Below are 16,334 nucleotides of genomic sequence, written 5' to 3'. Positions count from 1 at the left end.
TCATTAAAAAAATGTTTAGAAATAAACAAAGATACTTATCTGTCTGAGGATGGCTAGATGAAACACATTTATAGAAGGCATTCAGCCAGTGACCTCCCATTTTGACACTTTTGTTAACTAGAAGAGCTTGGAAACATCATACACCAGAAAATGCCAGTCATTTTGTCTTTAAATAAACCTGATGTCTTCTTTATTCAGACTTTTAAAAATCTTCCTATTAAATTCCTTAGAAAGGTGGTTATGATCTTTTATTTCCAATGCACATGCATTTCAGATTCTGAGTTTTTGTCTAGTTTTCCTCTTATTTTTCAGAGATGTTCCTAAATATACATAGTTGAGGGAAGCAGACCATAGTTTTCTCTCCTATTTAAAGAACAACACCTAAGTGTGGAGAAACTGGTGACAGCCCTTAATGGGGACATGGAGGTTCTCCTGTTCATGTCATTGATTTGAACTCTGACAAATCACCAGAAAGCCTGGTTGCTGTGTTTTACGTTCAGAAAGTAGATCTGTTTCTGCAGGTTAGTGTTGCAAATGTGCAATGTGCTTCATGACCCTCATTTTACTTTTGGCTCTTCAATGAGAGTTCCACTGGATCAAATGGGAGCAGAACACCTTTCAGTTCATCCTGAGCTTCTCTCAGGTCTGGTGAAGCAATGCCCATTGGGCCAGATCATTAGAACCCCCTCTAGAATTGGTGAATTTTTGTTTTCACAGTGATGTATGTGAGGCATTAATATGTTCCAGTTGAAATGGTGATGCAGAAATACAGAAGCAAAATGTAAAATAATCTTTCCCACCTACATCCCTCCCCAGATATAGCCATTGGCAACAGCTTAGAATGCCTCTTGCCTCTTCTTTTTTATGCATTTACATATACAATTATATATGTATTTTTCCTTTATTACATAAACTGGAACATACAGTGTACATTTTCTGGGATGTGTTGTTGTCCACTTAAGTGTATGCCATGGAGATCTTTCCTAATGTGCGTAAATTTGGATGACAAAGACACCCCTTATTTCATTCAATCGCTCTCCTGGTTTCATCCCTGTAAGTGGAAAGATTGAAGTTCTTTGTACATATGGCGTTATGAACTTCAGTGAGAATTACTCGTAGTAGCTAAATTCCTACAAATAGTTCTATTTGGTCAAAAAGTTATGCACATTTTGCATTTTGAAAAGCATGGCTAATTTGTCTTTTAAAAAGTTCCCCATGAAATTTTTAGTTCTGGAGTCTCAAATGAAGAACATCTCCTCTAACTGAAGCATGTCTCTGAGTGCTACATCGCTTCATTCATTCAGTCATATTTCAGTGATACAGCAGGATATGACTTTACAAATAGTTGATGTCCTCAAAATTTCCAGAAAATTATGATATTTAATAAAAAAGAAATCTCCAGGTAAGAGGCTGATTAAAATAAAACTCTTTCATAAAGAGAATCTTTTAAATCAGAGTTGAAAGTCTATATTGTGGTTGATTTAATTAGTTGTCAGAGTCTAGAACTCTCAAATCGGGGACGTGTATAAAAACTCTGGATTATATAGTCAAAGAAATGATGTATTAACTAACAGGTGATGCTGACCTGGGAAAATAAAGTTAATTTCATTGCTGAAACTTCTGTGCAAGTGTATTGGTATCTTTAGACATTCAAATATTTAATTATTTAAATATCTTTTTAAATATTCTACTTAGAGAATTAGAAGGGTCAGAAATCTAGGTCAGTGATTCCCACGTTTTTTTTCTTTCTGTTATTATTATTTTTTTTAACAAGTGAATACTTCAGTAACTGTAATTGTTATCAGTAAGATAAAGTGAATTACTCCTTAATTTTTAGAGTTTCATAAAGATTTGAAACTTCCCCTTGAAAGATTTGATATCATGATATCCTAATGTGGAGCAACAGTAGAAAATGTTTTCAGAGATGGATTTGCTTTTTCATCTGTTTCTCCAGCTATCCATTTTTAAGAAAATATTCTGGCTAGGTTGGCAGTGACATTCAGATTTTGATTGTATGCCTTCTGTGTGTTTATTTTTACAGCACGCTGTGAATTGTAGAAATATGATAGAATTTAGTCGTGTTCCTTGGCATTGAAACCTTGCGTATTCAAGAAAGTGTGTACTGGCTTTTGCTTATGGAAATATTACAGCATTTTTACAGTTTACAGTCCATTTCCTTTGATAATATCTGAAAGGCACAGTGGAAGGCCCCACCTGGTCACTCTTTAATCCTGTGTTATTCATGGCTTGCTGGGGAACAGATGGCATGTGTCAACCGAATCCTTGGAGGAGGCCTTAATAAAGGGTCCCTGTTTTGAAAGTGTGGGCACATACAGGGAACAGAACCTAGGTGTGCTGCAGAAGGAGTTAGCAGCCCTAAGAAAAGAGGCAAGAAGGGCTGACCTACCAGGGCTGTGATCTTTTGGAGAAGGATACACTTGGGTTTGAGGGATGTTGAGGACTTCTTTTGGGACATGATTTTAAAGTACCCACTGGGCTTCACCATTGAAATCTCCCATAGACAGTGGGCTTAGACAAGAAGGGTTCAAGTTATTGGAGTTAAGGCTGAAAAGGTGGCTGTAAAAATGGTAAAAGTAGATTTTATGCAGAATGAGCCTGTAAGTGAGAAGAGTCAAAAGCCATGTAGAGAATACCATCTTAAGGTCATGGGAGTGGGGGCTCATAGGAAGTCTACCTCAGTCTCCTCTTGCCTCCAGTCTTTTTCTAGTGCTGTTTGACAGTGCAACTCTCAGAAGCCAGAGGGCAAGGGAGAAGAGGTGTGAGTGAATAAGGCTGGTGAATGGGTCCTACCTACTGTCCATTCCAGAGCAGAGGTGTGCATGGGTGGAAGGTCAGGATAGGAAGGAAAATCTGTGGTATGATTTTGTGAATAAAGAAAAGAAAACTCCAGCTACCACGATTAAATTTAAATTGGCAATGCTCTGCAGTGCCAGATGACTGCTATCAGTAAGATTCGTGGTGGGCCTTAGTGGAACATTAAAACAAACAAACAAACAAACAAACAAAAAAAAACAAAACACGTTTTTAGTTCATTTGGAATGGATACTGTTTCTTGGAAAATACCATGAACAGGAAACTTTACGTACTTTTCTAAAGAAATCAAAGTGTAGTCTATAGATAAGAGAGAAGGAATTCATAAAGTCCATCAACATGGTGTGGGTACCTAAGCGATAATTCCATTGCTTTTAATATTTTATGAAAATATTTTATCTAAAATGTCAGGTACCTGGGGGAAGAGACTAAGAGGAAATTAAGGTTATTAACAGTAATTTTCCTTCAAAGAAGTCAATTTAACTGAATCATTAGAATCACCGAATAGAAATGAACAAGTTGTGTTTTCTCATTTGTTCGATGGGGGCAGTGAGACTCCAAGATTCAGGCTCATTTATTTTTTGGTTCTCTTGGCCCTGCTATTTGAAAAGGTGAAGAATGCTCTGTTTGGTTTGTGTACTTGTCCTGAATGAACAAGCAGTGAAACTTGATTAGAATCATAAAACCATACGGCTGGAAGGAATATCAGAGTCATCTCTTCTTATCTCCAAACTTTATGGTGTAAGAAATCAAGACACTCGTTATTAGCAACTGCTGCCGAGCAGATTCCCTAAGTTGGTGACTCTGGCCAAGTCGCATTGCTTTTCAACATGAAGGAATTGTACTAGATACATTCATCTTTGCTCTTGTCTTTATAGATTCCAGAAGTCCCTGTTTCTAAGAACTTCCCATTCATTCTGCATTGTTTCAAATATTGTAGGCAGAATTGTAGGAATGCCTCTTTCTCCACCCAGTCCTATAGAGCTACATAGCTCTTAATGCCTCTCACAAATTCTATACAAAGCAACTCATCCATTTTTCCTTTTTTCCAGTCACCTAGTCACTGGTGACTCCTCTACACCTGAAGTCTTGCCTGAGATCCAGTCCTAGTCCAGTGTCTGCTGCAGATCTTGATGTTGAAGTGCAGTGGGTACTGTCAAATCAGTGTGCCTGAAACAAGACCTCAACTCCTCTCCAAACCCATGTCTCATCCTGGGCTCTAAATCTCCTTGACGCAAATCCCCGGTCTGTTGAATCTACCTTATTAATGACTTGCATTCTTTCTACTCTTCTCCATTCCTTTTGCTGCTATCCTAAGTTAATGTCTTCAACATTTCATGCCTTGATTGTTCTAATAAACTTTTCAGTGTCTATATTGCTTTCTCTTTCTCATTCATGTTATTTATTATTCTTGTGTGTTACTTTTCATTAAGTATCAGGTACCATAATTTGCAGCTCAATTTTATAGTTTTCTGGAGGATATACACAAATAAACACTTACATTGTAAGTTTACAATTTTGCCTGTTTACTACCTTCTCCATACTCAGCTGAAGTAATTTGCACAAAATCAATCTTATTATAGCATTGCTTCTAAGTTGCTTGTACAGCTCTCTATTGCTTTCAGGACTATTCTGTCTACTCATTTTCTTTTCTTTTTTAAAATTTATTTATTTATTCATACAGAACTGGGGTACAGGCCAGAGATGCAGAGGGTGAGAGGATTCACCAGGAACAGAGTGGGGAGCAGAACAGGCAGATCGACAAAGTACACTGTTGAGGGGAGCAACGGGCGGGTCAGGAGAGGTCTGCCATGCCATGTGGATCCCCTCCGGGGCAGGCGGGGATCGAACTCATGTGGAAGTGGCTTAAGCTTCTTAGTGCAGTGCTTTAACCTGCTGCGCCACCAGGGAGGGCCCCTGACTACCCATTTCGAAACTACCTATGGCCAGACCTTTACAACAAAGTTTTAATGCCTTTATTTGCTTCACCGATATTAAAGTATGCTAGAATTCCAAGAATGTGATTCTGTGGCTATAGTGCCTTTGCTGAGTTTGTTAGCAACTAGCTGAATTCTTTTTTTTTTTTTTTAAGCCTTATTTAGTTATACGTACAGAACAGGGGTATAGGCCAGAGGTGCAGGGAGCTGAAAGGACTCAACAAAGACAGACTGGGGAGCAGGGTAGGCAGATTGAATGAAACACACTGCTGAGGGGAGCAGCAGGTGGGCTAGGAGAGGTCTGCCACACCATGCAGGTCACCTCCCCCTCTCCCCCCTTTGGGGTATTGAACTCCAGCTTCAGTGGCTCCTGTAGCTTCATAGTGTTGTGCTTTAACCTATTGTGCCACCAGGGAGGGCCCTCACCTTGTGCAGCCCTGTAATGTATCTCACATAGTTGGCATCTTCTCAGTAACGCCTTTGTCTCCACTTCAGGTTGAGTGTCTCAACCTAGTTTTCCTTTTAATGGTTTGCAAATTTTAGCTATACCATGACTACCTGGGGGAAGGTAAGAAGCTGGTGCATATTACAGACTAAATCAAAATGTTTCTCAAATGATGAGTAACTAAATGCCTTTATTGCAAATTCTGCAGATTGGGCAAATTAAGAAAACAATCTGATGAATAAGCAGAATAGGTGTCATGCTTAATAAATTGAAGCCATCCGCAGACTTACTACACAGGGAAAAATTATGCCACGATTATTTATACTGCTCACTGAGAAGTAGCCCAGTGATCAATTTGGAAATATGAACAGTAATCAGAAAATTCTATATTCATTATTTCTACTAACATAAATTCTAATATTATGACATGTTAGTATTTTGGGACCAGAAGAGAAATTTCCTTGAAGATAGCTTATCAAATTATTCCTTGTGTACACAGTCTCACATTGTTTTATTTTTTTTAAGAGTCCATTTTTAATCAAGTTATCTTAATTTTCTTTTCTTTTCTTTCTTTTTTTTTTACAGTGTGTTAGAAACTTGACTTGGAGAAGTCTTATTTCATACTTGGCTGGAAATTTGGTGAAAAACATTCATTTAATCAGATTATTTTTATTAAGTGGAAGTCTTGGTAATCTAAAATGCTTTGTATTTATTTTCTTGTAGCATTTTATTTGCAAAGTGTCCTGTGAATATATCAGTGTCAAAGAGAAGGCTATTCATTAATTGAAGGAAAATTTTACTGAGTATTATTTTACAAAAACATCTTTTGTAATTCCTAAGCCAAGAGGAAGCATTTTATTCATGATGTTGGTTTGAATCTTATAAAAATAGTGACATTGACTATCTAACCACATATTTCCTAAGCTTGGAGTGTCAGCCGTATTTTAAGAGATTCCTTTGCAATTGAGATCGTTTCAATTTAGCAAATTTATATTTAGCATTATGTTGAAAAAAAGGTTCAGGTTATGTTAATGATCGATATATCATTGTTCAAATTTGAGAGGAGAGAACATTTAGAAAGATTCTAGTTTAGTTGTTACAGTTGCTAAGAAAATAGTTTATGAAAACACCTTGAAATTATGGATAGAGACTATTTCCTTTGATTTAGAGCTGTTTGGGACCTGTGAGGCCCTTGGAGAATCTTAAGTCTGGCCTCATTCTGTCCATGTTTTATCCCCTTAAAACAATTTCAAAGTAACTGGGTGAAGTTCTTCTCCAGTCTGTCAGAAGTAACACAGAGGTTTCTTGTGCAGTTAACACTGGCAAAGGAGGAAATTTAAAAGTACAGATGTATTGGGTATTATCATCTATCTTGAAAAGGTCTTTGCTGCAACCAGCCACTCCTAAATTGTTCTGTTACATGTTGATTTTTAGATTTTTTCATCCTGAATTTGTAAACCTACCCAACCAAGATTGATAATTAGGGGGATATACTTCTCTTTAACAACAGCAAATACCTTTTAGAAATGAGCCATTTTTTATCAGACCTGTTAGAGAGGTAAAGGCATGTCTTACTTGGAAGGTATAACTCACTTCTACATAGGGTTTCTGGTGCAAAATGTCTCGAGAAATTTCTACCTTTTTCCTCCTAGAGGTGAAAGTGGCCTTTCGATTGCAGAAGGAATCTAATGCAAGGATCGCGTTAGTGCTTCAGGACCCTACCCACATGTGAGATGTAAGCCCATCAAAAAGGAAGTCTGTCTGTCTCTCTCCCATTCTCTCTCTCTCTCTCTTTCACACACACACACACACACACACACACACACACACACACACACACACACACACACAAATGGGATATATAAAAAGTCACACTATAAAGAAATGGAATCAAATATCTTTGATATTTTTGAATCTTTTTAATTGACTTGATGATATTTTGTACTGTCATAATTTCCTAGACACTTTTAAGACCTGACCCCAAATCTAGTCTTTGGGGCTTCAGCAGTATATTCTAGGCCTTACAAATGAATGCAACTCTATTTTATTCTTTCAATGCTCTGCAGGTTAGATATAATTACTACCAATTTGATACTCAGAAAACTGAGTGATGAAATATTGGCTTAAGGTCACATGGTTGCTCAGTGGCACAGACAGGCTTCCAGCTGAGGTCCTGGATTCGCACTACTCCATCTGTGGGCCACAGTTCTCCTGCCTGCTTTCTGAGAGAGCCACAATTCCTGTTCAGCATGGCAAAATGTCCACTTAAAGATACTCCACTTTACAGCAAAATGAAAGGGCTTCAAGGCAATCATATATAGTAAAGCAAGTAGAATGACAAAGACAGCATTGGACATTTACATAAGGGAGGTTTCAATGAATCAAAATAGTATAAAATTAGCAGACACTAATAAATGAAGTGAGGTTTCTGAGGTTAACGGAAGGGTCGGAGAGAAGTGCCCAAGGGATAATGGGTAGTGGTAAAAGAAGAAAAAAAAAACAAAAAAGCAAATGAGAATCAAGACTGGAGAAAACACTGGGGGTTCCTGGGGTTCCTGGACCTGGAACTGAAAGTCACCCCGCTAAAAAGCAAAATCAAGACAGAAACAAGAGGTAGGCATGATTTGCTTCTGGAACTTCTCCCCCTTAAGGACAGACAAATGCAAGAAACATCATGCTTATCAAAAAAAAAAAAAAAAAAGTAAACTGAAGCAAATCCTGAAGTTAGGGGGAAAAAAAACAAAAAAACTTCCCTTCATAGCCCATAGCCTGGAGTGCTCATGTGACTAAGTTCTGGTCAGCGAGATGCAGATAGACCTTGTGTGGCTTTTTCTTCCTTTCCCTTCTGGAACCAGAACAAGGTGTTCAGACTGGCAGCTACCATGTGCCCAAGTCGGTGAGAGCCAGGCCAAAGAATGGCAGGAGCAGGAAGCAGAGGCTGCCCCCTTTCTTGGCTTGCATCATTTCACCAGCACAAGTCAACTGTTAATTTCTTTTGAATTGAGAAAAATAAGCAAACATTTGATTAAGTTGCTTTGATGGACATTATTGACTGAATGGTGTCCCTTCCAAATTCTTAATTTGAAGGCCTTATCCCCCTCTATTAGGGGTTTACTCCTCAGGTTGTGACTATATTTAGAGAGAAGATCAAGAAGTTTCAAATGAGACTCTTAGGGTGGGACTTAATTCGAATTGACTAGTGTCTTTATAAAAAGAAGATGTTAGGACATGGGAGAGACGTATCATGTGTGAGGATGTGTGTGTCTGCCGTGGAAAGGCCATCTGAGGACACAAGGAGAAGGTGGCCTCGTCACACCAAGGACTTCCCAGAAAACAATCTCTTTTGCACCTGGTTCTTGAACTTCCAGCCTCCAGAATGGTGCGAAAATAAATTTCTGTTGTTTAAGCTACCTGATCCATGGTATTTTGTTATGCCAACCCTAACAAACTAATACAGTGGGCTTTCTTTTACATGCAGCTGAAAGCAGCCCTACTAATGAAGGAACCAAAACAAATGGAAAATATTGCAGGCTAAAGTAATGTCAATGATTTGATTTATTTGTTCTTTTATTATGAATGCTGTTGCCATAGCATTTATGACACTATGCTTTGTTTAACCTCTGGAGTCCTACTCACTCGCATACACACACACACACACACACACTCGCTCTCCTCTCTTTTCTGTCCTTTCTCTTCATCCTTCTCTCCGTCTCTTTGTTTTCTTAGACTGAGGTCGCCTCTTTTTTTTTCCTCCTTCAGCTAGCATAATATAGGAGAGAGCACTATAGCCAGGCTAGTCAGCATTTTCCGCACTTTATAATTGTTTTATTGAACAAATACTTGGAGATATTTAGGAAAAGCGCAGTTGAATTTGAATGATGATGAAAAACAATTGTGCTCTTTTACTATTTCAGAACAACAAGAATTTTGATATTTGAATGTATTCCTAATTTCAACACAAGATGTTTATTGCAAATTGGCTTCATTTACAGGGTGCTTGCTTTCACTGAACTTTCAGAGTTTAAGTAAGTCATGGTTGTTTATATTTTTTTCTATGAATTTTGTAACTTCCTTTAAGGAGTTTTAGAACTGAATGTGAAGTCAGCTAAAATGAATTTCCATAATTAGGGACTTGAATTTACAATTTGATAACTAATGTGTACATATTGAATTTCAATGCCATCAATCTTAAGTCCTGGGGTACATATATGTATTTTTCCTTTAGAAAAATAAAACTGTTTTTTGGTTCAAAAAGAAGAACCAAGTTAACTTTTAACTTGTTGCATTTAACTAGCCCAGGGAATAGTTAAATTTCTCTTGCTAATCTTTTGCATGGAAAATAAATTGCACGGACTTTCATTAAATGAAATCTTGTGCTTTGCCTGATTTATTTTCTTTAAACAGTTCATATCTAATTTTTAAATGAAATAGAAATTGGACAGTTTAGATACATTTTGTTAAAAATATTCAACCCACAACCTGACATAGCTACAACATAGAATGAAGTCAAGGTAATAAGATGTCTTCTTGCTTTTATGAATGTTCATGAAATTTCAGTGACTGTGTGGATTCATTTGAATAAACTAATTTTGAGCTGTGTGACTTTTAAGTGACATAACTCATTCTTAATTTTAAGTCAAGATTGTTAAGATTTAGATAGTGGCCAAACATACAATAAGCCCTTAAATGTGTCCCGAAATGAGTATGTAAGATGTCAACACTGACCAGATGCTTTTTTCTATTTATTTCATGATTTTGTATTTGTATTTCTGCTATTTCTAAAATTGGTAGCTAAGTAATGTATTTTTTAGCATTGATTATCAAGTTTGTTTTATTTTTAAGTCTCATGTGGTCATATCAGATGGCACAATGGGCATCTATACCTCGCTGACACCCAATTTCCTGTGACTGAAAATATGTTGACCTCGACTATAACCTTGGCATTTAGAATAGTTGACTAGACTCTGAAAACATAAAGCCCATTGTAATTATAAATGTTTGTTCCTGCAACATCCTCAATTACATAATAAAAATAATCCAGAAAATTGTCAAGATACTTGAACATTTTTTTATAGGGGTTGCCTTTATACGGTCTAGACTTATGAGCAAGCCCAAGAGAAAGAGTTCATTGTACTGAAGATTCCTTCACCAAACTGAAGGCTGAGCTTATAGGCCTGGGGCTGTACTGGTTATTATAACCACATCTGGAGGAATGTCTGTTTCTTCTTTTGAATAAAATGATACTTTTTTTTTTTTTTTTTTGGTAGAGATGCTATAAAATGTGCCCATTGCATTATCCATTTTGGTGTAAAACTGTTGTTAAGAACTAAATCATTATTGAATTTTTTACTCTACCTGCTTTATTTGTTTAGTCCATGACCTTACAAAGGATCAGGGAAACCCAGCATGAGAAAAACAAAAGCAATTATCTGCAACGTATTTCATCTAGATTGAAAAGGATATATTTTGTCTAACTAGCATCAAAGTATTGGGAACGAAAACAGTATTTTTCACATGACAGCTGAAGGTCAGGCATTCTACAGGGTACTTCCTTTGGGGTGTAACTCACCTGGACACAGCTTAACAGAATGGTTGTGAATGGTTTTGTAAGGTCCTCTGTCACTAATTGAATGACCTTGGGCAAGTTACTAACTTCATCTTCCTGTTTTTATCCTTATTTCATCAATCCTGTGAGATAGGGGCATCCACGTTCTACAGACAAGGAAACTGAGATCCATTTATGTAATTTGGTCAGGATCACTCAACTAGAAAGTTGCAGCTTTTGAATCTGAAGTCTGACACTATTCAAGAACCTACTCTGTCACTCTCACTCTATTTTTGTGGGAGAAGGGAACTGAGAGGAATGAATTGTAGCTGGCCATTGCTTTGGCTGAATAGGTATCTTTTAGCAGGTCAGTTTGTCTCGTTTGTGTTTGTCTCATAGGTGAAGGGCTCAGGCTCAGAAAGTCTTGTAGATCTACCCTTTATTATCATGAAGTTTTCTTTGTCTCTAGTAATATTTCTTGTATTGAAATCTGTTTGCATTATATTGATAGAATGAGTTCAGCTGTCTTTTCTTACTGTTTGTCATGTTATAAATTTTTCTTTTCGCCTAACATAGTTATGTGTATTTCTACTTAAAGTTTGTCATTTTGTAGAGTATATAGTTGGTTTAGCTTCATTATTATCATCATTTTTATTTTTGTTATATACATTGGGACAGTCTGCCATTTGAATAGTATGTTTAGCTCATTTAAATTTAATGTAGCTCCTAATTTAATTCCATTCTGGAGCTACAGTTTTAAGAGGTGATTAAATTTGCATGTTGATTTTCTATATCTTCTCAGTTTTCTTTCTGATGTAACTTTATGGAAAGATAATCCTTATTGGTTGAATACTTATTTGATATAACTGGCCATGCTGAATGAGACACAAACAAAAAATAGCTTTATGCTCCCATCTCTGGTTTGGAGGATATTTTCAGCAGATCCTATAGTTTTTGATTCATTTTTAAATATTGGAAAAATCTAATTTTCAAATATTAGAAAACATAGAATCAAAACACTTACTCATACCAACAAACTATGAAGTGTTGCCCATTGCCACTTTCACTAAGGATTTTTTCAGGCAGCATTAGCTGGACTTGAAGGATCAAACTTCACATTTGTCAAACAGAGAAGGCTGTGAGTTTCTGTACAACAGCAAATACCAAGCTAGGGAATATAAAATCAGGCTCCCTCATTGTAGATAGCCCATTGTATGAATGGTTGTTTTGGGTAGTTGATCTGAGCTAGTTGAGGGAAAAGGAGAAGGAAGCACACACTTTGCTTCTGAGAATTTTCTTTGAAGAAGTACAAGTTCTTTTCATCCTTGGACACTGGATCATAATTTTTGTATTGGATTGGCAATATATGGAAAATCTTGTGTCATGTGAAGGGAACTTAGCACTTATCTTTAGCATTGAAACTTTAGCTGAAAATTTGGAACAATAGGGGACTTACCGTTCTGCATCTATTGAAAAGTATTTAGAAATAACTGGCTCAGTAGCAAGATGTGCAGATTGTTATACCTCTTACTATATTTATAATTTGTGTACTACCACACTTTATAATCTACCTTCACAGTAACAAGAAATATTAGGTGTAAATTAATTCTAATGAGCTGCTATCATGACTATAGGATATTGACTTTTGGGAAAGTAAACAATGACCAATATTAGTAGAGGAATACTTCTAATCTCTAGCACTCTTTATTAATTTAAACAGTTGGTCACTTTAGTTAAAAAACAAACAGCCTTACAGCTTGTTAGCCTAGTCAAACTAGTTGATCAGATTGCCAAAGTTAGATAAAACCTGAAACTGGGTTGACATAGACCTCTGGTAGAAATCTCTAAATAGTGGAGATCATGTGTGTGTGTGTGTGTGTGTGTGTGTGTACTGGGTGTCTATGTTTACATATACATTTATATAATATATACTAATGTATATACACACACACGAAAGTATTTTTGTATTTCCAATATCACTGTTAAAGAGATAGAGAATGACAGGGTTACTTCACACATATATGTGTGTACATATGTATATGTGTATACACACACACACACACACACACACACACATATATATATATATATATACACACATATATATATATGTTTTAAAGATTTATTTTATTTATACATTCAAGAACTGGGGCACAGACCAGTGATGTGAAGGTGGGGGTGTGTGTGGGGGGATTCACCAGAGACAGAGTGGAGAACTGACAGGCAGATGAACTGAAACACACTGCTGAGGAGAGCAGTGGGTGTGCCAGGAGAGGTCTGTCCTGCCATGTGGGTCACCTTCCTGGCCAGGGATAGAACTTGTGCAGCAGTGGCTGTGGACAGTCTCACAGTGCCATGCTTTAACCCTGTGTGCCACCAGGGAGGGCCCTACCTCCAATATATTTAACTAATTGGCAAAGGATGATACCAAGTTGAAGAAGAATGGTTTGGAAATAAAATATCAGAGAATTTCCCTATTTTTGAACACATACAGATGGCTATTAAATGAATGTCAGTTCAATAGTTTACTTTGAAATAGAGAATAACTTAGAATACTTAATAAGATTTTGTACCCGAATCTATAGGGACCAAAAAGATAAAAAGTCATTTTAAAATGTAAATTTTTATTTTCACTAAAGTTAATTGTCAATATATATATCTTCAAATTATGTTAGCATGTATAATTTATCACCTAGTATTGATATTGAAAGGAGATTACATCTAAGATGTTAAAGATAAATTTTGAATTTTAAAAAGTAATGCTAAAAATATTGAAGAATAACTGAAAACATAAAAAGTGGAAATCTCCTAATTAATTATAAACATTATCACTATAGGCCAGAATGGTACATTTTTCCATGAGTTATAAAAAATTTGTCTTTTCTTAGCAGGATTTTCTTTAATTTATATTTAATCAGCTCATGATTTTTTTGTTAAAAAGTAGTAAAAATGCCTTTTATTGCTAGACTTTATGTGAAGGTTGTTGTAAAAAGATTGTATTCAGTATAACTAGAAATCTGCTAAATATAACTTCTTAAACATTATTTGTGTAGTAGAATTTTGTGTAATTGTTTGAGTCTTGGTCACTTGTTAAGACTTATTTTAAAATGCATAAAAAGAAATAAGGGAACTGATGTATAAGAAAAGAGCTATTTTAAACTGCAACCTGTTTTTAGTTTTAGCTCTGGAACTGCTTATGACAGTTAATTTAATGTGGAGCTCAATATTTCATTTTGTAAATGGGGCAGTTACTTTCTGATTGTGGGGTCAAATACAAGGGGAAATTTTGTCCTATTTTTTCGGGGTATACTTTAAGCACTGTAGGCATTCATGAAGGAGTCCTAATTTGCTAGAAAGCTTGGAGTTTTTGAACCAGAAATTTAAAAGAAGTTGTGTAAATAGTTCTACTTGACGCATTAACATTGTCTTTGTTAAAGCTTTGCCATCTGTCTCTTTCAACCTAAAGCCGGTCTTTTAAGATCATTAGACTTTAGTGCAGATTGCTTTTTAGGAGAAAAACTGTGAGTGCTAGAGCATTATTTAATTGAAACTTTTTTTTTTCTATATCATGGTAAAACATTGAAATGGGTTAGCTGAAAGAAATGTTTATCTTCTTAGAGATAATTTAGTCATTATTTGGAAAACGATTCAACATTCTTATACTAAATAATGATTGACTTTTATATGGGCAGTGTAAAAAATAACCAATTGATAGAAAGAAGAGGAAAAATAGATGAAACATGTTTTATCACGTAAGTACTCCCAAGTAAGTTTGGTTTCAAACATTTTCAGGTTAAGAGCAAAAAGTGAGAAAATCAATAGATAACCTGATAGAAATGACTTGCAAAATGCTCTATTATTTAAACATTGTTAGAAAGGTTACTCTGGAACATCAGATCAAAGAAGCTCATGTTTAGGCTATTACACTGTTGTTAACTTTTCCATTTATTCATGCACAACGTACATCAGAGACTGTGCACATATTGTGTAAAAATAATTGCCAAATGTTTCGGGGGTGGTGAGTCTGTTTCTTCTCCATGAGAATTCATGAAGTTGTTAGTTTTCTTTAAAGTCATAACAGTTTATTTCATTAAGCTGTTTATGGAAAAACATTTTCCCTAATTTTTCATCGACTTCAAAGAGGAGTTATTTATTCAATGGAAAGTATAAGGAATCAATTGCAAAAATGCACTTTTTTTTTTCTTTTCCACAGTGACGTTATCTCCTTTTGGCTGAATTAAGTTTAATGTGTGTAACTGCTTCAATAGATTAAATATCTTGCATGCAAAGAAGCAGTTGGTTTCATTTGTACCTTCTGACCAGGGTTTCTCATGTCTTGGTTCCCCCTGTTCTGTAAACACGGCTTGTAAGCTGTAGTGCATATGTACTGACTGTCTATATTGGGAGAAAGCTGTTGGTTTCTGAGAGAAATGAAAGCTGTAGATTCCTGGGTTTATTTTACATGATTTCTAGGTCATATAATTACGTGGTAGCTTCAAAACTAAAAACAACAACAACAAAAACAAACCAAAACATGCTATGGGTATGTAGGTCTTTTTTTTTTTTTTTAAGATTTATTTATTTATTCATACAGACCTGGGATACAGGCCAGAGGTGCATGGGTGGTGAGAGGATTCACTAGAGAGAATGGCAAGCAGAACAGGCAGATGGACGAAGTACACTACTAAGGGGGAGCAGTGGGCAAGACAGGAGAGGTCTGCTGAGCCATGTGGGTCACCTCCGGGCCGGGTATGGAACTCACACTGAAGCAAGCGCGGCTAGCTTGAAATGCTGCACCCTAACCTGTTGCATTGCCAGGGAGAGCAGGATATGTAGGACTTTGCAGTATCTTGCAGCTTAGAGATGACGTAGAGAAGAAACCCTCTGACATTGTTTCTGACATTGGCAAACAGTCACCGTGCTTGCAGCTTCAGTGATCTATCATCCTGCGAATGTTGAGGCCATAAATTGGTGTTTATGAATGTCATCTCAGGTACAGCACATGTAGGATTTATAAACATTATTTTCTTAAAGGCCAAAATGAGGAAGCCACATGCTTAAGAAACAAGTGAGAGGTGACATTCCTGGGTTTGAATAGCAGGTTGTTTTTTTTTGTTGTTGTTGCTGTTTTTTTACCAGATATGTGGCTTCTTGGCTCCCTCTGGACTTGTCGTCATCTGAAAGGGGTGACCCTCATGACTAAGTGGAGGACTGTGAAGGTTAATGCAGTCTTGGTGTAAAGTGCCTAATGCATCACCTGGCTTCTAAAATGAAATAGCTACTCCTTAAATGTAGTTGTTTTTCTCTCTGTAGCTGTTTTGTAGTTAAATATGTCATAGGGGTTCAGTGGAACAACTCGTGACTACATTTCCTAAGAATAATGCTCACAGATTTTTTAATTTTTTCTGGACTGCATACTTTTCATAAAGTTTATTGTTTGTTATTTTTTAAAGATTTATTTATTCGTAACAGAACTGGGGTACAGGCCAGAGATGCGGAGGGTGAGAGAATTCACCAGAGACAGAGTGGAGTACAGAACAGGCAGATCAATGAAGTACACTGCTGAGGGGAGCAG

The sequence above is a fragment of the Condylura cristata genome, unplaced genomic scaffold, assembly GCF_000260355.1.
Source record: "Condylura cristata isolate star-nosed mole 26May11 unplaced genomic scaffold, ConCri1.0 scaffold00022, whole genome shotgun sequence".
Lineage (NCBI taxonomy): Eukaryota > Metazoa > Chordata > Mammalia > Eulipotyphla > Talpidae > Condylura > Condylura cristata.
This window is presented reverse-complemented; position numbering follows the sequence as displayed.